Consider the following 21,412-nt stretch of genomic DNA (forward strand, 5'->3'; position numbering starts at 1 on the left):
TTTCACTTATCGAACATTTTAATGTAAAAATGAAAATGGAAAATTTATCAACACAGTTAAAACGGAAGGTATCTCTTGTCAAGATACTCAACAATGAGCATATGTAAGCATAAAAGCGTATTTTGGCAGGTTTCGAGTTGAGCAAAATAGAATTTATCAGAATTACTCTGTTTGCTGATCATAATGTGAGTACATCTGTGTGTAAAGTCACATGGTTTATGCATCTCAATGATAAAAAAGTGTATTTCAATTTCAGTCATACAAGAGGAAAAGCGGAATTTTCTCTCATTTTTCCTATAGAAAATATTACAAAACCCTTTTAGTAGGTAGAAGGTGGAGGCATTCTATTAGTTTGCTAGGGCTGCTACAGTAAATATCACAGACTGGGTGGATTAAACAAAAGAAATTTATTTTCTTGTGGTTCTAGAGGCTGGAAGTCCAAAATCAAGGTGCCAGCAGGTTTGGTGTTTCCTTGGGTCTCCCTCCTTGCCTTGCAGATGGCAACCTTGTGACTGAGTCTTCACATGGTCCTTTCTCTGTGAGCACACATTCCTGGTGCCCCTTTGTGTGTCCTAATCTCCTCTTCTTCAAAGGATACCAATCAGATTGGATTAGGGTCCACCCTACAGGCCTCGAAGGCCCTATCTTCATTCTGAGATAAGTAGGGGTGAGGGTCTCAACACACAAATTTTGGGGGAACACAATTCAGCCCATAACAGACACTAAGAGTATGCAGCCATAAAATGTAATTAAAAAGTGACTTTTGTAAACAATTAACAATTTTTTAACATCTTTATTGGAGTATAATTACTTTACAATGGTGTGTTAGTTTCTGCTTTATAACAAAGTGAATCAGCTATACATATACATACATCCCCATATCTCCTCCCTCTTGCGTCTCCCTTCCACCCTCCCTATCCCACCCCTCTAGGTGGTCACAAAGCACCAAGCTGATCTCCCTGTGCTATGCAGCTGGTTCCCACTAGCTATCTATTTTACATTTGGTAGTGTAACCACCAATGTTCATGTCACTCTCTCACTTCGGATTTTGGGATGTTTTCAACATTTGTCATCTTTTTTAAATGTGCAATTTGTTGCAATTTATTTTCTCATGTGAAAGATACATTCACTTTTGTACTGAGTTTTTTATTCATAATTTGCTTTGTATTCCTTCAAGAGAGCTGCTTGCCCTCCATATTGCACTGGATTCGGTTGTTACAAAAAGGAGGATCCATTCCCATCTCATAGATTCAATATCTTTATAGGTTCAATTGATTAATCTCTAAAATAGAAATCATTTTATTGATGTTGAAAAATGTGTAGTTTCCATTTCAATACAAGATATCTGCATTTTGCAAAGAAATGGTCATCTCTGAAATGTCATATATTGAAATTGTTTCCTAGAAGGCCATAAATAACATTTTTCCTAATATACAATTGTCCTTAAATCCAGACATTAAATTCCTTGCGTGTTATTATATTTCATGTCTTGTTCCTACCTCTCTATATAAAAGTCATAAGTAGAAAAACATTTAAATACCAATGAAGGAAATGTTGCCTAGTGACACCAGCAGTATCTACACGAGCCTGCCCTTACCAAGAGGACAAACGTATGACATTTTACATTTCTATATTATAGTCTATACATCATTCTTTAATGAGGTACTAATTGTGTAAACCTGTATAGAGTTTCTCCTGGATCATCAGCATGCCCTTGAGTATGATCTAAGTTTTGCCTTAGGTCTAAGGAGATAGAATCCAGAAGAGGAAATAGACTGAACGACCTCAAGAGCTGGCCTGTTTGACAGACAAGCAGGGCAGTAGTGAGAGAGAGAAATTGGGAAGTTGATTCATAAAATCCTCATATTTTGCATTTCAAGAAATCTCCTAACTCACATTCATTCAAGATTCTATCATTTTATGTTTAATTTCATGTTTGAAGTCACATAAAAGTAATGAAGCTTGTCAAGCAATCTCACTTTAAACAAGTAAGAAGAATTTAGGTCAGATTTCAGGTGCTAAATGCCTCTCTTGTTTCATAATAATCACAGTTCATCTTCATGTGGCAAGGTTTGAAGTAAAATATTTTGGGTTGTTTAGGACAAAGCTGCTTTGAAAGCCTAAAGAAAGTACAGTTCAAAGTAAATAACTGCAATTTTATTTTTCAAAATTTAAATTTCATGAGCTTCTTAATTTAGGTCTGGATTTCTACATTCTAGGATCTAAAATTAATGATATTTACCAGCTTTTGTTCCAACCAAAACAATAGCAGAAAAAGGATTTAAAACACTCATGCATGGTCTTAGGTCAAAAAATAATTGCAAAATGTGCTCCTATTAAGGGTAAAAGATCTGATTAGCCAGGTCGTTAAAATCAAGCAAGAGTAGAATAGGGCATGGTCATAATTTGTGTCACTCTTCTAATTTTCTTGTTTCGTCCTCTGGAACTCTACTCAAATAGCCCCACATAGCAAGAAAAAAAGTATTATCCATTCTTCTCTTAACCCAAGCTAAAACCCAAAAAGTTTCTTAATGGTGGTCAATGTTAACTTGGGGATGAATTAACCAATCATCTCTCTAGTTATGAGTATTTTTTTTTAGCTAAAGAACATTTATTTGTTTTTCACTAAGACTCTGTCTTGAGGACATAACTAAACTGCATCACCACCCCCCACCCCAATGTGAAGAACGGTTAGTACAGTGAAGTTATAAAGCAGATAGGAACAGTTTGAAGGATTGGAACCAACATTAACTGACAGAAACCAACTCCCATCTAAATCATCATAAAAATGTTTAAGTAAAAAAAAAAAAAAGGAGGGGGCAGGGGGGGAAAGGGGGTTTCAGACTGAACAAGATCCTCACATTTCATCTAATACATTCAATCCTGGCTAGAGTGCACCAAAATGGAAACAGGATTACTATAATACAAAACTTCCACTACAGCACACTGTACACAGCTGTGTTCCAAGCCCACCCCGTCCCCCTAATGCTTCCCAACTCAACTCTTTCCTGGCCTGTTGTGCCTGTCGACAAAGGAGCACCTGGATCTTCTCTTTAATCCAGTCTTTGCCATAAGGCTGGTTTGTCTGGGTATCAGCTCAGTAAACATGGCAGCTGAGGTCTGCCGGGTCATCAATAGAATCAAACAACTGACTGACATCATATGTGATAGAGGGGCTGTTGGGATTCATTCTCTTCAGATGTTCTTCATACATTTTACAAACACCTTCCATGCATTCATTCACAGATTCATAGTCAGCATAAGTTCTGCCTTCCGGCCTCTTGGTAGGCTGTTACCAGCAAAATGGTGTGAGACATCGCACCAAACTCTTTCTCTGCAGCCACTCCTGACTCGGCCGCTGCACCTAGTTATGACTATTTTGAAGAGCTTGCCCAGTTTCCTCCAGAGAACAACCAATAGTACAGTTCTTCTCATTCCAAAGCACATCTTTATGCTCTGAGCCATTCTGCGCACAAGTTTTAGAGGGAACTAAACCAGAGTAGAAGAGATGGGTGGCTACGCTAGAAGATTGGCATGATATTTTGACAGCCCTGCTTTCTTTGAGATCAACTTATATTTTGCACTTCTTGGTAAGGTTATAGTCAATAGAAAAATATAATACATCTCATCTAGATTGAGACATTTCTGCTTTCTTCATTATATTCTGGATACCCTCTTCCTCTCCCCACACTGGGATAGCATCCAAGGATGAGGAGGTGAAAATACAGTGGATATCAGTTCTGAGATTAAGAGAGAAAATGGACAAATATTTGGTAGTCAGCATAGCATGCAAAGGATATACTGGATAGCTTTCAAGAGCAAAATATAGTCTGGATAGTTAACTTCAAAGCATAATTTTATACACTGAAAGATATGGCTCTTCTCTTTACTTAACTCAAACATGATCTATAAAATATCAAATGTAAGAAAAGGATTTAGGAGAATAAATATCTATGGCAATGACAGATTTGACCAAAAAGAAAAAAAGTTGAAGTAAAATTTTTGAAAAAAATTCAAGTGATTCAAGTGCATCCCATCTGTGCTTCTTGTCACATTATTTTTATCTTCAAATTTACATATTGTATTTACAAATGTTTCTGTTCTCAGGTTAATTTTAAGAGCTCAAGTTGGGTATTTAAATGTTTGAATTAAGCATAACAACTAAATAAATATGAGAACACAAATCTTGGATGTTAAATGCATATAGAAGACTATCAAATTTGTCTTCTTAATCCTCAGCCAACACTTGAGTTCAGTTCCATCTAATAATCCACTAGAGATTCCATTGTATTGTCCAACCATCAACCCACAATTCTCTAAATACATTACTTTTTCTTCCTCAGCAAAGTACTGCTTTACATTGTTTCCTTACTTCAATCAATGTTATCAAAATCCTTTCAATTACTTAAAATACAAATTTCAGCATCTTCATTTTCTCTTTCATCTCTTTCATCCCCAAATAAGTTCTAAAGACACTGCCTTCCAAAATCTCCTCTTTTATTAACTTAGGCAAGGTTTTCATCATTCTCATCTCAACTACTACAATAAACTCCAAATTCATTTTAATGTTCAAACACTACCTCTTTCTAGTTACCCTGACATAGACATCACATCAATTTTTTTTAATTCACTATTTTCACCATGACATTCCATCACCGTGGATCAAATCCTTCAATAATTATTTACCACCTACTCTAACAATTTTAAGCTTTCTAGTCTGTTACCTACTTTCTCACACTGCCTACCAAATTCTCATACTTCAAGAGTTAATCTGGTCTCACCTCTTCTCTGATTTTTCTTTACCCTGTGTCATTAGAAGCAGTATGGTAGAGTAGGAAACATTTACTCTGAGGCTTCAGGTGACTGTGAGATGAAATCCCAGCCCTGTCATCTATCTACTGGGAAGAACAAGTTAAACCCTTGAACCTTGGCTTCATTATATGCAATATATGAGATAATAAAGCCAAATTCCTATGGCCAATGAAAGATTAAATGAAATAGTGTATGTAAAGTACTAGCAAGGACAAATGATTTTACTTGGCAGATTATTAAATACTAATCCATATTTCTAAATATAATAGTAAAGTGTTGTTAAAATTATGACCTTGACTCACCAAATGATGCCTAAACATTTATTAAACAAAAAAGAAATATCTGTAGCAAACTCTTATTACTACCATACATTATTGTTCTATGAGCCCTTTGAAAATTGATAATATATACCTGGTGTATGGCCTTCATTTAACTAGAATTCTTTATTAACAAATAAATAAATAAATAATAATTCCCTCAAATGACATATCCACAAACAGCCAGACAAAATTTAATATAATTAATGGTTAAGAAATGAGTGTGAAGATTTTTGAATTTAGAAAGACCTGAATGGAAAATTTCTAACCATCCTTTTAGAATTATGATTCTTCTGAGTGAAATGACTGACAAAGAAGAAAGTGACATTTTTAAATATCCAAGGGAGACCCCAAGCAAAATCTGCAACTCTTCCAAGAAAGAACTGTCATACAATATCAAGTTGTGCTGGCAGAGCAGTCCATATCCTCTAAGGGGCAGGAGGACAAGCTGGTGACTCAAGTGGTCTAGCTGTAAGAAGCATGGTGGTAGCGAGCGGAGAGATTATAAGGAACTGATGGGGTAAGAGGAGGGACATTCAGAAACTAAGAAATAATAGTGAAGTGGTAGCTGGGTGCTTATCTTTAGCTTACACAAAAATAATCATTTTAAGGGACATAATTCAGTAACATTTTACCAACTTGGTAGAGATTATGAAGCTAGCAATTTCAACCATGTAGAAAAATATACTCAAAAATCTGCAGAAGAAAAAAAAAGCTTTCAGCCATCTTTATTATTTTGGAAAGAATTGAATGACTCGCATTATCAGCTTTCCAGTTTATAGTGTATTTTAAAAGAGCAAGGGTTGAAATAAGCGATAGAATAGAGCACCTAGGAAACAGAAAAAAAGAAATTGGCAACTAAATACCTGACATAAAGGACAAAAGGAGAAAACACACAAAAATCCAAAGCACAGCATTCTGAGGCTTTTATTACAAGTTCTCTCAGCCTTATATTTTTCAATTGCTCCAAGGGCTTAACTTTTTTTTTTTTTTTTTTTTTTCTGGTACGCGGGCCTCTCTCTGTTGTGGCCTCTCCCGCTGCGGAGCACAGGCTCGGGACGCTCAGGCTCAGCGGCCATGGCTCACAGGCCCAACCGCTCCATGGCATGTGGGATCCTCCCAGACCGGGGCACGAACCCATGTCCCCTGCATCGGCAGGCAGACTCTCAACCACTGCGCCACCAAGGAAGCCTTTCACTTAACTTTTTAACAGTACAGTGACTAGTATTCTGAATGAAGAGCCTCCTTAATTTTACTCATCCTCCAAAAAACTCTCCCTAAAATATACTGCATGATTTCCTCCATTATTATACATATTATATAGATTCTAATATAATATTTTTTCTTGAGATATTGCTGTAAAAAGCTAAAATACTTAAATACTCTGAGAATAAAAAGTATGTTCTCTTTATTCTGTGAATTATATAGAAATTGTGTTCAAGCTAATAAGTATGGTCCTCTTGTTTGATGGATCTCAACATCACTCTGGATTAATGCCTAGTGACAAATATTGACTAAATATAAGACTAAATCACATTAATGATAAACATGCATTGAATGCTTTTTATGGTCCAATACTGGGTCATACTCTTTGCCTGTTTTATCTTACTTAATAGTATCAATCATTTTTATGCTATAACTGTAATTATTATTCTTATTTTACAGTTGAGAAAACTGAAGCATAAGAACGTAAATTAATCTTTCCATATTCCTAATGAAAAGGGACAATAGTATATATGTTGTGATTCTCTGATTTGTCATTTTCCAAAACAGTTGTACAAAGTACTGTGTTAACATAATTAAGAGTTTCCGACATCTAAGACATTTGGGGAACTTAAGGTTAGGTTCAATATATTTCACGCAGGACTTCTGAATGACTTTAATATCTTAAGGAGTACTAGGTCTCCAAGAAGGGTACATAAAATGTAGACTAACATTCAGTTAATCTCACCATTATTTGATCATGCACTCCACTTTTCTTAGAGCATCTTGAAAAACTAGTTTTTCTTGGGACAAACTTAGAAAACAGCTCATTTATAAAAAGCACAATAATTGTTTTCATACAATCATTAGTTCTTTGATACAAAGTTGAGAACATAATGCCAAAAAAACACAATTCATAGGGCTTCCCTGGTGGTGCAGTGGTTGAGAGTCTGCCTGCCGATGCAGGGGACACAGGTTGGTGCCCCAGTCTGGGAAGATCCCACATGCCGTGGAGTGGCTGGGCCCGTGAGCCATGGCCGCTGAGCCTGCGCATCCGGAGCCTGTGCTCCGCAACGGGAGAGGCCACAACAGTGAGAGGCCCGCATACTGCAAAAAAACAAAACAAAGAAAACACAATTCATAAAAATAATTCTGTTTTTCCAAATATAGTACACATGGTGTTATGGGTTGAATTGTGTCCCCCCAACAAAGGTATGTTGAAATTCTAACCCCCAGGTCTTCAGGATATTACCTTATTTGAAACTAGAGTTGTAACCCACGTAATTAGTTCAGATGAGGTCATACTAGAGTAGGGTAGGGCCTTATTCTGATATGACTGCTGTCCTTATACAAGGAGGAGAGACACAGTAAGGAGAATACCATGTGAAAACACAGACACACTGGGAAAATGCCATGTGATGACAAAGGCTGCAGTTGCAAGCCAAGCAGCAGACTGACAGCCACCAACAGCCACCAAAAACAGGCAAGGAAGGAGTCTACTAAGTGTCTTAGCGGAGCATGGCCCCACATATACCTAGATTTTGAACTTCTCCAGAATTGTAAGATAATAAATTTCCATTCTCTTAAGTCACCCAGTATATGGCACTTTCTTACAGCAACCCTAAGGAAACCAATATGCATGGGTTACAAGAACACAAAATATTGATACCTTGAACATGGGATACAATATAGAATATTTAGAGTAAAGCACTGTGTAATAATTGGAGAGAGTAGATAATCTGGAAAGAAACTTGAGAGCAGATAGTCATGTGGCTGAGAAGAGATCTACTTGTTTATATTAATTTTTTTAAAAACTAAAGTAAGTATTTGAACATCTGTCTAAACATCAATTTTCTTATCTGGAAAGTGGGGTTTCCAGCTCATTCCTTACAAGATTATAATGATGATTAAGTGGGAAACACAGTATATAGGAAGCAATCAAGACATATAATTACATTACATTAGCTACTTCATACCATCAAGTTATCTCTGCAGCCTAGACCTCATGTTATCTCAGAGAAGTCCAAAGTCACTGAAAACGTGTTATTCTAGTGAAGAAAGAATTGATACTATAGAGGGCAGAAGCAAGAAGAACTACAATTCTGCAGTCTGTTGAATGCAAACCACATTCACAGAAAGACAGACAAAATGAAAAGGCAGAGGACTATGTACCAGATGAAAGAACAAGATAAAACCCCAGAAAAACAACTAAATGAAGTGGAGATAGGCAACCTTCCAGAAAAAGAATTCACAATAATGATGGTGAAGATGATCCAGAATCTAAAAAAAAGAATGGAGGCAAAGATCAAGAAAATGCAAAAATTTTAACTAAAACCTAGAAGAATTAAAGAACAAACACCTAGAAGAATTAAAGAACAAAAAAACAGAGGTTAACAATACAATAACTGAAATGAAAAACAGAGTAGAAGGAATCAAGAGCAGAATAACTGAGGCAGAAGAACAGTTAAGTTACCTGGAAGACAGAATGATGGAATTCATAGCCACAGAACAGAATAAAGAAAAAAGAATAAAAAGAAATGAAGACAGCCTGAGAGACTTCTGGGACAACATTAAACACAGCAATATGCACAATATAGGCACCCCAGAAAGAGAAGAGACAGAGGAAGGACCCAAGAAAATATTTGAATAGACTATAGTCAAAAACTTCCCTAATATGAGAAAGGAAATAGCCACCCAAGTGCAGGAAGCACAGAGAGCCCCAGGAAGGATAAACCCAAGGAGAAACATGCCAAGACCCATAGTAATCAAATTGACAAAAATTAAAGACAAAGGAAAATTATTAAAAGCAACAAGAGAAAAATGACAAATAACATACAAGGGAACTCCCATAAGGTTAACTGCTGATTTCCCAGCAGAAACTCTGCAAGCCAGAAGGGAATGGCATGATATATTTAAAGTGATGAAAGGGAAGGACCTACAACCAAGATTACTCTACCCAGCAAGGATTTCATTCAGATTGGACAGAGAAATCAAAAGCTTTACAAACAAGCTAAAGCAAAGAGAATTCAGCACCACCGAACCAGCTCTACAACAAATGCTAAAGGAACTTCTCTAAATGGGAAACACAAGAGAAGAAAAGGACCTAAAAAACAAACCCATAACAATTCAGAAAATGGTAATAGGAACATACATATCGATAATTACCTTAAACGTGAATGGATTAAATGCTCCAACCAAAAGACACAGGCTCGCTGAAAGGATAAAAAAAAAGACCCATATATATGCTATCTACAAGAGACCCACTTCAGACCTAGGGACACATACAGACTGAAAGTGAGGGGATGGAAAAAGATACTCCATGCAAATGTAAATCAAAAGAAAGCTGGGGGGGCTTCCCTGGTGGTGCAGTGGTTGAGAGTCTGCCTGCTGATGCAGGGGACACGGGTTCATGCCCTGGTCCGGGAAGATCTCACGTGATACGGAGCGACTGGGCCCGTGAGCCATGGCCGCTGGGCCTGCGCATCCGGAGCCTGTGCTCCACGACAAGAGAGGCCACAGCAGTGAGAGGCCCACGTACCGCAAAAAAAAAAAAAAGAAAGCTGGAATAACAATACTCATATCAGGTAAAATAGACTTTAAAATAAAGAATGTTACAAGAGACAAGGAAGGACACTACATAATGATCAAGGGATCAATCCAAGAAGAAGATATTACAATTATAAATATATATGCACCCAACATAGGAGCACCTCAATACATAAGGCAACTGCTAACAGCTATAAAAGAGGAAATCGACAGTAACACAAAAATAGTGGGGGACTTTAACACCTCACTTACACCAATGGACAGATCATCCAAACAGAAAATTAAGAAGGAAACAGAAGCTTTAAATGACACAATAGACCAGATAGATTTAATTGATATTTATAGGACGTTCCATCCAAAAACAGCAGATTACACTTTCTTATCAAGTGCACACAGAACATTCTCCAGGATAGATCACATATTGGGTCACAAATAAAGCCTCAGTACATTTAAGAGAATTGAAATCACATCAAGTATCTTTTCTGACCACAAGGCTATGAGATTAGACATCAATTACAGGGGAAAAAAACGTAAAAATACAAACACATGGAGGTTAAACAATACGTTACTAAATAACCAAGAGATCACTGAAGAAATCAAAGTAAAAAAATACCTAGAGACAAATTACAATGAAAACACAACAATCCAAAACCTATGGGATGCAGCAAAAGCAGTTCTAAGAGGGTAGTTTATAGCAATACAAGCCTACCTCAAGAAACAGGAAAACCTCAAATAAACAATCTAAGCTTACACTTAAAGAAGCTAGAGAAAGAAGAACAAACAAAACCCAAAGTTAGAAGGAAAGAAATCATAAAGATCAGAGCAGAAATAAATGAAATAGAACCAAAGAAAACAATAGCAAAGATCAATAAAACTAAAAGCTGGTTCTTTGAGAAGATGAAAAAAACTGATAAATCTTTAGCCAGACTCATCAAGAAAAAGAGGCAGAGGACTCAAACCAATAAAATTAGAAATGAAAGAGGAGAAGTTACAATGGACACTGCAGGAATACAAAGCATCATAAGAGACTACTAAAAGCATCTCTATGCCAATAAAATGGACAACCTGGAAGAAATGGACAAATTCTTAGAAAGGTATAACCTTCCAAGACTGAACCAGAAAGAAATAGAAAATATGAACAGACCGATCACAAGTAATGAAATTGAAACTGTGATTAAAAATCTTCCAACAAACAAAAGTCCAGAACCAGATGGCTTTACAGGTGAACTCTATCAAACATTTAGAGAAGAGCTAACACCCATCCTTCTCAAACTTCCAAAAAATTGCAGAGGAGGGAACACTGCCAAAATCATTCTAGGAGGCTACCATCACCCTGATACCAAAACCAGAGAGAAATACTCCAAAAGAAGAAAATTACAGGGCTTCCCTGGTGGCACAGTGGTTGAGAATCTACCTGCTAATGCGGGAGACACAGGTTCGAGCCCTGGTCTGGGAAGATCCCACATGCCATGGAGCACTAAGCCCACATGTCACAACTACTGTGCCTGTGCTCTAGAGCCCACGAGCCACAACTACTGAAGCTTGCGCGCCTAGAGTCCATGCTCTGCAACAAGTGAAGCTACCACAATGAGAAGCCCATAAACCACACGAAAAGTGTGCCCAGCTCTCTGCAACTAGAGAAAGCCCATGTGCAACAACAAAGACCCAACACAGCCAAAATAAATAAATAAATAAAATTTTGAAAATAAAAAAAGAGAAAATTACAGACCAATATCACTGATGAATATAGATGCAAAAATCCTCAACAAAATACTAGCAAACAGAATGCTACAACACATTAAAAGGATCATACACCATGATCAAGTGGGATTTATCCCAGGGATGCAAGAATTCTTCAATATATGCAAACCAATCAATGTGATACACCACATTAACAAACTGAAGGATAAAAACCACGTGATATTCTCAATAGATGCAGAAAAAGCTTTTGACAAAATTCAACACCCATGTATGATAAAAACTCTCCAGAAAGTGGGAACAGAGGGAACCTACCTCAACATAATAAAGGCCATATATGACAAACCCACAGCAAACATCATTCTCAATGGTGAAAAACTGAAAGCATTTCCTCTAAGATCAGGAACAAGACAAGGATGTCCACTTTTGCCAGTATTATTCAAAATAGTTTTGGAAGTCCTAGCCATGGCAATCAGAGAAGAAAAAGAAATAAAAGGTATCCAAATTGGGAAAGAAGTAAAACTGTCACTGTTTGTAGATGACATGATACTATACATAGGTAACCCTAACGATGCCACCAGAAAACTACTAGAGCTAATTAATGAATTTGGTAAAGTTGCAGGATACAAAATTAATGCACAGAAATCTCTTGCATTCCTGTACACTAACAACAAAAAATCTGAAAGAGAAATTAAGGAAACACTCCCATTTACCATTGCAATAAAAAGAATAAAATACCTATGAATAAACCTAAGGAGAAAAAAGACCTGTATGCAGAAAACTATAAGACACTGATGAAAGAAATTAAACATGATACAAACAGATGGAGAGATATACCATGTTCTTGGATTGGAAGAATCAGCATTGTGAAAATGACTATACTACCCAAAGGAATGACTACAGATTCAATGCAATCTCTATCAAACTACTGCTGGCATTTTTCACAGAACTAGAACAAAAAATTTCACAATTTGTATGGAAACACAAAAGACCCCAAATAGCCAAAGCAATCTTGAGAAAGAAAAACAGAGCTGGAGGAATCAGGCTCCCAGACTTCAGACTATACTACAAAGCTACAGTAATCAAGACAGTATGGTACTGGCACAAAACCAGAAATGTAGATCAATGGAACAGGATAGAAAGCCCAGAGATAAACCCAAGCACCTATGGTCAACTAATCTATGACAAAGGAGGCAGGGATATACAATGGAGAAAAGACAGTATCTTCAATAAGTGGTGCTTGGAAAACTAGGCAGCTACCTGTAAAAGAATGAAATTAGAACACTTCCTAACACCATACATGAAAATAAACTCCAAATGGATTAAGGACTTAAATGTATGATAGGACACTATAAAAGTCTCAGAGGAAAACATAACATAAATCACAGAAAGATCTTTTTTGACCCACCTCCTAGAGTAATGGAAATAAAAGCAAAAATAAAAAAATGGGACCTAATGAAACTTAAAAGCTTTTGTACAACAAAGGAAACCATAAGCAAGATGAAAAGACAACCCTCAGAATGGGAGAAAATATTTGCAAACGAATCAATGCACAAAGGATTAATCTCAAAAATACATAACCAACTCATGAAGCTCAGTATTAAAAAAACAAACAACCCAATTAAAAACTGGGCAGAGACCTAAATAGACATCTCTCCAAAGAAGACATACAGATGGCCAAGAGGCACATGAAAAGCTTCTCAACATCACTAATTATTAGAGAAATGAGAGTCAAAACTACAATGAGGGGGCTTCCCTGGTGGCACAGTGGTTGAGAGTCCGCATGCCGATGCAGGGGACGCAGGTTCGTGCCCCAGTCCGGGAAGATCCCACATGCCGCGGAGCAGCTAGGCCTGTGAGCCATGGCCTCTGAGCCTGCGCATCCAGAGCCTGTGCTCCGCAATGGCAGAGGCCACAACAGTGAGAGGCCCGCATACCACAAAAAAAAACACAAAAAAACCTACAATGAGGTATCACCTAACACCAATGGGAATGGGAATCATTAGAAAATCTACAAACAAACGCTGAAGAGGGTGTGGAAAAAAGGGAACCCTCTTGCACTGTTGGTGGGAATGTAAATTGATATAGCCACTATGGAGAACAGTATGGAGGTTTCTTAAAAAACTAAAAATAGAATTACCATATGACCCAGAAATCCCACTACTGGGCATATACCCAGAGAAAACCATAATTCAAAAAGACACATGCACCCCAATGTTCATTGCAGCACTATTTACAATAGCCAGCTCATGGAAGCAACCTAAATGCCCATCGACTGACAAATGGATAAAGAAGATGGTGTACATACATACAATGGAGTACTACTGAGCCATAAAAAGGAACGAAATTGGGTCATTTGTAGAGACGTGGATGGACCTAGAGACTGTCATACAGAGTGAAGTCAGAAAGAGAAAAACAAATATCGTATATTAACACATATATGTGGAATCTAGAAAATTCATACAGATGAACTGGTTTGCAAGGCAGAAATAGAGACACAGATGTAGAGAACAAACGTATGGACAGCAAGGGGGGTAAGTGGGCGGGGGGTGGTGGTGGGATGAATTGGAAGATTGGGATTGACATATATACACTAATATGTATAAAATAGATAACTAATAAGGACCTGCTATATAAAAAATTTTTAAAAATAAAACTGTCAACATTTTATAAAGTAGATTGCAAAAAAAATAATCAAATGTATCACATTTATTTTAAAAAATGGGTACTATAAATAGGTCCCCAAGTTATAATTTTTCATACTTGGTATCCGTAAGATACCAAGTGCATTAGCTTAATGGTTCAGAAGACTTAGTACAACTTCTAAAAGCAATACATATATATTAGAAGACAGCATCAAGACATATACCTTTGAAACTTTGCCTTCTATGAAAGGAATTCCTATAACATTTGCTTTTTTTGATAGACTTGGAGGCAGACCTTGGCCTAAGATTACACATTTTAAGAGTATTTAATTGGACAGAATAGCCCCCAGGTACATAACACAATGAAAAAGGAAGCACTTACAACGATGACACTCAAAATACAATTTAAAATTAATGCTATCATTTTTCTAGCCGCATTGTCAATTAGTTAAATTATTTAATATGATGTAAAGCTATTTGCCTGAGATTTCATGTAGGTAATTTTTATTTATTTGGAGGGCTGGTCCAAAGCACAAAAATATCCTTCTTTCTTCACAGTCCTTTCTCCCAGTTATCTTCACCTTGTCATGATCATGCTTTCCTGCTACTGCAATTTAGTCATTAGTTCAGAACTTATAAAATGAATAGACAGCACAATAAAATATTGCCTGTATTCCATCTAGAAGTCACTCCCAGGTAAAAGCTTCTTATTCTGTCCTTATATTTTGCTGTTTAATACAGTAAATCCTATAATAACAGTACCTATTACATCTCATCAAATCAATGCAGACATATAGATAGCATCAATATATGGAAGGCCCTCAAAAAGGAAAACTCATTGTATAATTTACCTAAACTGACAGTGAGAAGCATAAGCACATCTAAAAAAGTCAGATTAAAGTAATTATTAAAATTTTAAAAACTACTATTATGATACATTAATATTTAACTGAATTAGCATCCTTAGATAAACAGCAATTCCAGGGAAATAAATTTCCCAAGTAACTGAAACTTTTAACTTCATTTTTCTTTTTTGAAGTATAGTTGATTTACAATATTACATTAGTTTCAGGTATAAAGCATAGTGATTCAGTATTTTTACAGATTTATACTCCATTGAAAGTTACTACAAGATAATAGCTATAATCCCTTGTGCCATACAATATATCCTCGTTGCTTATCTATTTTGTACATAGTTGTTTGTACCTCTTAATCCCCTACCCCTGTATTTCCCCTCGCCTCTTCCTTCTCCTCAATAATAACCACTAGTTTGTTTTCTATATCTGTGAGAATTTCATTCTTTTTTATAGCTGAGTAATACTCCACTTTATATATATACAACTTCATTACCCATTCATCTATTGATGGACACTGGGTTGCTTCCACATCTTGGCTATTGTAAATAGTGCTTCTATGAACACCTGGGTGTTTGTATCTTTTCAAATTAGTGGTGGTTTTTTTTTTCTGGATATATACCCAGCAGTGCAATTGCTGGATCATATGGTAGTTCTATTTTTAGTTTTTGGAGGGATGAAACTTGCAACTTTAAAAGATAAACTTTGGAAAAGAAGTCCTCACCCCTACAGGTAGAAATTTCTAAATATATGACCTACATCCTTGAGACTTCTAGTAGGTAACTAAGAAGTACTTGAACGTCAATTAACATTAGCCTGTAAGAATTGAACCAGTAAATTTAACACATAAGGAATAAAATGAGCTATTACAGAAACCTGCCTAAAGGACCAGATTTCTCGTAAATCAGTGCTTAAAGAGCAGTCTGGAAATATAACTGCACCATTGTTAAATGTGAAAAATGTAAGTATCTGATCAACAGTGTTACAACACCCACAGAAAGACTATCTAGATGGCTGCGGTAGGCAGAATAATGCCCTGTAAACTGTGCAGCCCCCAATCCTCAGAAGTATGTCACTTTATTTGGCAAAAGAGATCTTGCACATGTGATTAAGTTAAGGATCTTGAGATGGGGAGATAAGTATTACCCAGGTGGACCCTGAGTCATTATAAGTGAAAGAGAGTGGCAGGAGAACCAGAGACATAGATTTGAAATATTACTCTGATGGCTTTGAAGATGGAAGGGACCCAGGAACTAAGCAATACAGGCAGGGTTCTAGAAGCTGGAAGAAGCAAGGAAACAGATTGTCCACTAGAGCCTCCTGAAGAAACACAGCCCTGCTGACACTTAAATTTTAGCCTGATGGACCCTTTCCAGACTTCTGACCTCCAGAACTGTAAAACGTACGTTGTTTTAAGCCACTAAGTTTGTGGTAATTTGTTACAGCAGCTATAGATAACTAATATGGTGGGCTTCATAGAGTACTGAAAACATACTGAAAAAGAACAAAATATAGGAAAGATGTTTTTATTCAGCATTACCAAAGGAGAAAGACTCTGAAGTGCACTAGTTATTGGAAAGGTATACTCTTTTTGGTCAGGAGACCTTAATGGGTTTTTAAGCAACTTGGATAAAAAAATTCCCAAAACAGTGCAATTCTCTTTGATTTGCTTCAGTGCTCCTCATGAAAACTTCTAGTGACCAAATTGGCATCTAGGATATAAAATAAGAAAGTGCTCAGAGTAGTGAATTGTACTATAAAAATGGCATTGTCTCCACTACAAATGAGCCAAAAGTAGGAGCATCTCCTGATCCTTTTGAGTCCATTTAAAAAGATGCATCTCAACAAATTATCTGCCCTCCCGCCCACTGCCCATAGCTGAGGATTAGATTGATGACCATTCTTTCAGAGGTCTGGGTGTCTTGCCATGATTCCTTCATTGACACCTTCATCTCACTTTTTAATTTTGACACTTACTTGAATATATATATACTGTAAATTATATGAAATATTTTAAAATATTCAATATTTAATAATTAGATAATTAAGCAAATATTTAAATAATTCTGGGGAATTATTGCAGTAACTACAAATATTATAGTAAATATATTTTGAGGGCTTACTATGTACCAGGCACTATACCATGAACTGTTAAAACCATAATCTCTTTAATCCTCAAATAATTTCTGAAGCATCGCACAGTGAAGAAACGATACTTAGGATAGCTAAGTAACTTGTCCAAAGTCACATAATAAGGATCCAGAAGTTGAATCCCCGTGTGTCTGACTGCAAAGCCCCAAGCTCTGTACTATAATCACTGTAAGATAACAATGCTATTGGGGGTTACTTATGGCTTTTTGCTCACAGCAAATTGTCCCCAAGAGCTAGATTTCTGAAATTCTTGAATGATGTCTCTACTGGTTTTTCCTAGCTTGTTATCAGAATCTAATTCAGATCTCCCACAGAACTTAGAAAGCAAAGCTTATTTAAAAATATGACCAAATTATAGCTCATCGGCTATTACTCTAGGAGAGCACTTTATCTACAAGTTGTCTTTGGTGAAACCTTAGCCTTGAAAATTATTTTAAGATAAAACAATACTATCTATTCTAGTAAATTACTAACTCAAAAGAATTTGCCACACTGTTTTATAATCACTGGCAAAATGTTTTCCTAGTTACAGTATATCCTACCTGGGATAAAGAACCAGGCATTACTTGGATTTGTATCCCTGTCTATGGCAGATCCTTGAGAAAAATCTCCTCCATGAAGCCTGAAAAACACACCACCAACACCCACTCGAAACAAGTCTCCCTTCTTGTGGGAAGCTGGAGGCATTAGCAGACTGTATATATTGTAACTGCTGTCCTAAACAAGCTGCCTTAAGGTCTTTGTGCCATTTTCCAAAACTAGAGACTGCATACTGCAATAAGGAAGGAGAACACCAAATACCCTCTAGTTACCTAGAAAGTTTTTGCTCCATATTTCTATTTAAAAATAGAGATAAATTTTCTCTGAAGCATCAAAACTGAGGTAAGAAAACTATGCTTGAATGTCATCCAAAGACCCATAAGTTCTTCCCTGAGATGAAGGAGCCAGAAATCACCCCTTTGCAAGAGTTATTTAAAAGAATAATGATAACTTGGAACCTAGACCCACTAGGACAAGTGAATAATTTCACCTTTAGGCAGAGGACCAGAAATAGTTCAACTAACTTCTGAATATTGTTTAAGATTGAATTTGATCAGAAAATAAATGAATAGTAAAACCATTTTTTCTAGTCTATGTCTCTTGATGTCCTGAAATTTCTGTCTCATTGTAATTTAAAAAATCAAAGCAGAGCGTTTTCCAGAAAGGTCCATTACCCCTGACAAATCTCTAGACCTATCTAGAGATGACAGGTATTAGCTTTGAATATATCTGTGATTTATTAAATGAGTGAATGAATAAATGAATGATGGAAATGTAGGTTGATAAAGCATGTGAGGTTGGAGAAAAAAATCAATCTGAATAAGGCTTTACAAAGGCAGTGTTTAATTTATCTTTAAAATTCAATTTGTTTAAATGAATATAAACCACTAGACCCAAGAACAGGAAAAGCTGATTATAAATGTTAATTAAAAATATTTAATTTTCTGGGCATGATGAGCCACATGAAGAAATACTATTCACACTCAGATAATTCTCAGAGAACTGCCAAGCAAAGAAAAAAATTTTGTGGCAAATATAAGTATAAACAACTGCTGTCTGCCTGTCTAGCCATGCTGATTTAAGTACAGGTTTGAACATATGTTATTAGATAAGTAATAACAGAAAGGCAAAGTGAATATGCAATTGTTAAGTATTTGTTTTCTTTTTTTTTTTTTTTTTTTTTTTGCGTTACGTGGGCCTCTCACTGCTGTGGCCTCTCCCGTTGCGGAGCACTGGCTCTGGACGCGCAGGCTCAGCGGCCATGGCTCACGGGCCCAGCCGCTCCGCGGCATGTGGGATCTTCCCGGACCGGGGCACGAACCCATGTCCCCTGCATTGGCAGGCGGACTCTCAACCACTGCGCCACCAGGGAAGCCCTAAGTATTTGTTTTCTAATCAAGAAGTTAGACTTATAACTAGCAATATAAGCTCACGGATACTAATTGGGTTCATCTAATAAAACTGATTTAAGTAACTGCTGTGTTCCAGGCACTGTCGAGACTCTGGAGTTACGAAGATGAGTAAAGTATATCCCACTCCTTGGTCAACTCGGAGTATAGGAGATCAGACAGGTTCGCAAAAACTCACCTAAACATGCTCTGAGGAATGAATGTTATGATAAAGATCCTTTCCAATGACTGTGCGAGGACCATTAAGGAACCACAAATTCTGCCTCTGTATTGGCGGAAACTAGGGAACGCTTCATAGAACTGGCCACCTAAGCATCTGGCTTTAAAGGATGGCAATGGAAAAAGGACATCCATGAAAAGATGGCAGCAGTGTGAGTGGATGAAACTAAATGGCAGCACTACAGAAAGTGACCAGATGGATGTGGCTAGTACACAGGATTTGTAATGGGCAGTCATTGGAAGCAGGAAAGAATAAGCACGAACCAATAATGGTGGAATAGTTGAAATTTCTTCTGGGGAATAAAATGTGGACTGTAACATTATCCATTCATTCATATATCTTTATGACCGATTAGAACTTATAATAGATGTTTTAACGTTTTTCATTTTGGATTCTTACAATTAAGCAAGGGATCAGATTGATGTCAGCAGGCAAGGAGGAAGCTGTGCAAGGATCAGGGGAGTATTTTTAGAAGCTTTTACAGAAGATTAAGGCAGGGGGTAAGGAAATGGAAAGAAGAGAAAGGAATAAAAATAGGCCTTGCTGAACAACTGCAAGTGTATTACAGTGGTCCAGGCATGGCCTTTGCACTCAGACTTGCTTTGTTAGAATTCCAGCTCCCCAATTACTAGTTGTGTTACCTTGTGCAAATCATGCTTAACCTCTTCAAGCCTCAGTCCCCTTATCTGTAAAATGGTAAAAACAAATACTATGTATGTCCTAAGGTTAATTCAGACAATGCACACAGAAAATAATCAAAAAAGAGCAGTTATCATTATTATAATTTTTAAATGCATGCATTACCAGTTTGTTCACCTGACAACCACCTTGCATATACCCAAATGTGACCGTGTTTAATAAAAACTCAAATCATTTTATTATTATTATTCTCAAATATTGTAACATACTACATTCAAATAAACAACTAATCAAAAAAATTGAGTCAGGAATTCTGCAAAAATGGTGGCAACCATGGAAACATAATTCTGAATCCTCTGAATCTCCATATAAAAACATAAAAAGGCACTACACTGCAAAACTAAGAGCTCACGGACAACATTTACCAAAGATAGGTGACAAGATGCTCTGCACAGCCTCCAAGTAAATGTGAGTGGTTTCAAATCACTAACAGCCACAAGACCTGCTAGGTATCATCACTTTGTGAAAAGAAACAGAGAGAATCAACAGTGCCACTGAAGATCTGAGAACAAAAGAATCCCAAAGTAGCCACTGGGTAGTCGCTGAAAAGTGCCACTGAAAAGTTTTAAGAACTGCAACTGAATAGAAGGGATTTTCCCCACTCCAATAGTGTCCCATGGTGAGGGCTGACGGAGCTGGACTAGTTTAATGCATATGACTTCTGAACAAGGACCTTCCAAGCTGCCTTCCTAACAGAACTCCACAGCAAGGAAGAACTATGGGGAATGGCATCAAAATACAGTAGAATAGAGACAAGAGGGAGGGGGAAATGAGAAAACTCAGAAAAGAGAGTTTAGGAACCAAACCAGGAAATCTCAGAAAGTAAGGTGCCATATTATTTAATGCTACTCAAAAAAAAAAAAAAAAAAAGCAGACTGTGGGAAAATCTACCAAACTACCCAGATTCTTTAAGAGATAAATTAATTGTAAGTGGAAAAAAAAAGGAGGGGAGGGAAGATGACAACTTTTGGGGTATCACTTGGAGATATAGAGAGCTGAAAAGCCTTCACTCCCAACTTTAAACAAAAATGATATTATGGATGTCTTAGTTCATTTGGGCTGCAATAGTGGAATACCATAGACTGGGTGGCTTATAGCCAACAGAGATTTATTTCTCGCACGTGTGGAGGCTGGGAAGTCCAAGATCAAGGTTCTGACAGATTCAATATCTGCTAAGGATCTGCTTCCTGGTTCACAGACACCACTGTGTCCTCACATGCTAGAAGCGGCAAGGGAGCTCCCTTGGGTCTCTTTTATAAGGGCACTAATCCCATTCATGAGAGCTCCACCTTTATGACCTAATCACCTCCCAAAGGTC

The 21,412-nt window shown here is 37.0% G+C and overlaps 1 protein-coding gene and 1 pseudogene across 1 annotated transcript in view; both read right to left on the reverse strand.

Moving 5' to 3' along the window:
- The window catches only part of KCTD8 (potassium channel tetramerization domain containing 8), a 254,775-nt gene that overhangs the window by 200,314 nt on the left and 33,049 nt on the right, over positions 1–21,412 (reverse strand). The window lies entirely within an intron of this gene.
- LOC116754487 lies at positions 2,918–3,317 on the reverse strand (annotated as a pseudogene).

This window comes from Phocoena sinus, chromosome 5 (genome assembly GCF_008692025.1).
Source record: "Phocoena sinus isolate mPhoSin1 chromosome 5, mPhoSin1.pri, whole genome shotgun sequence".
Classification (NCBI taxonomy): domain Eukaryota; kingdom Metazoa; phylum Chordata; class Mammalia; order Artiodactyla; family Phocoenidae; genus Phocoena; species Phocoena sinus.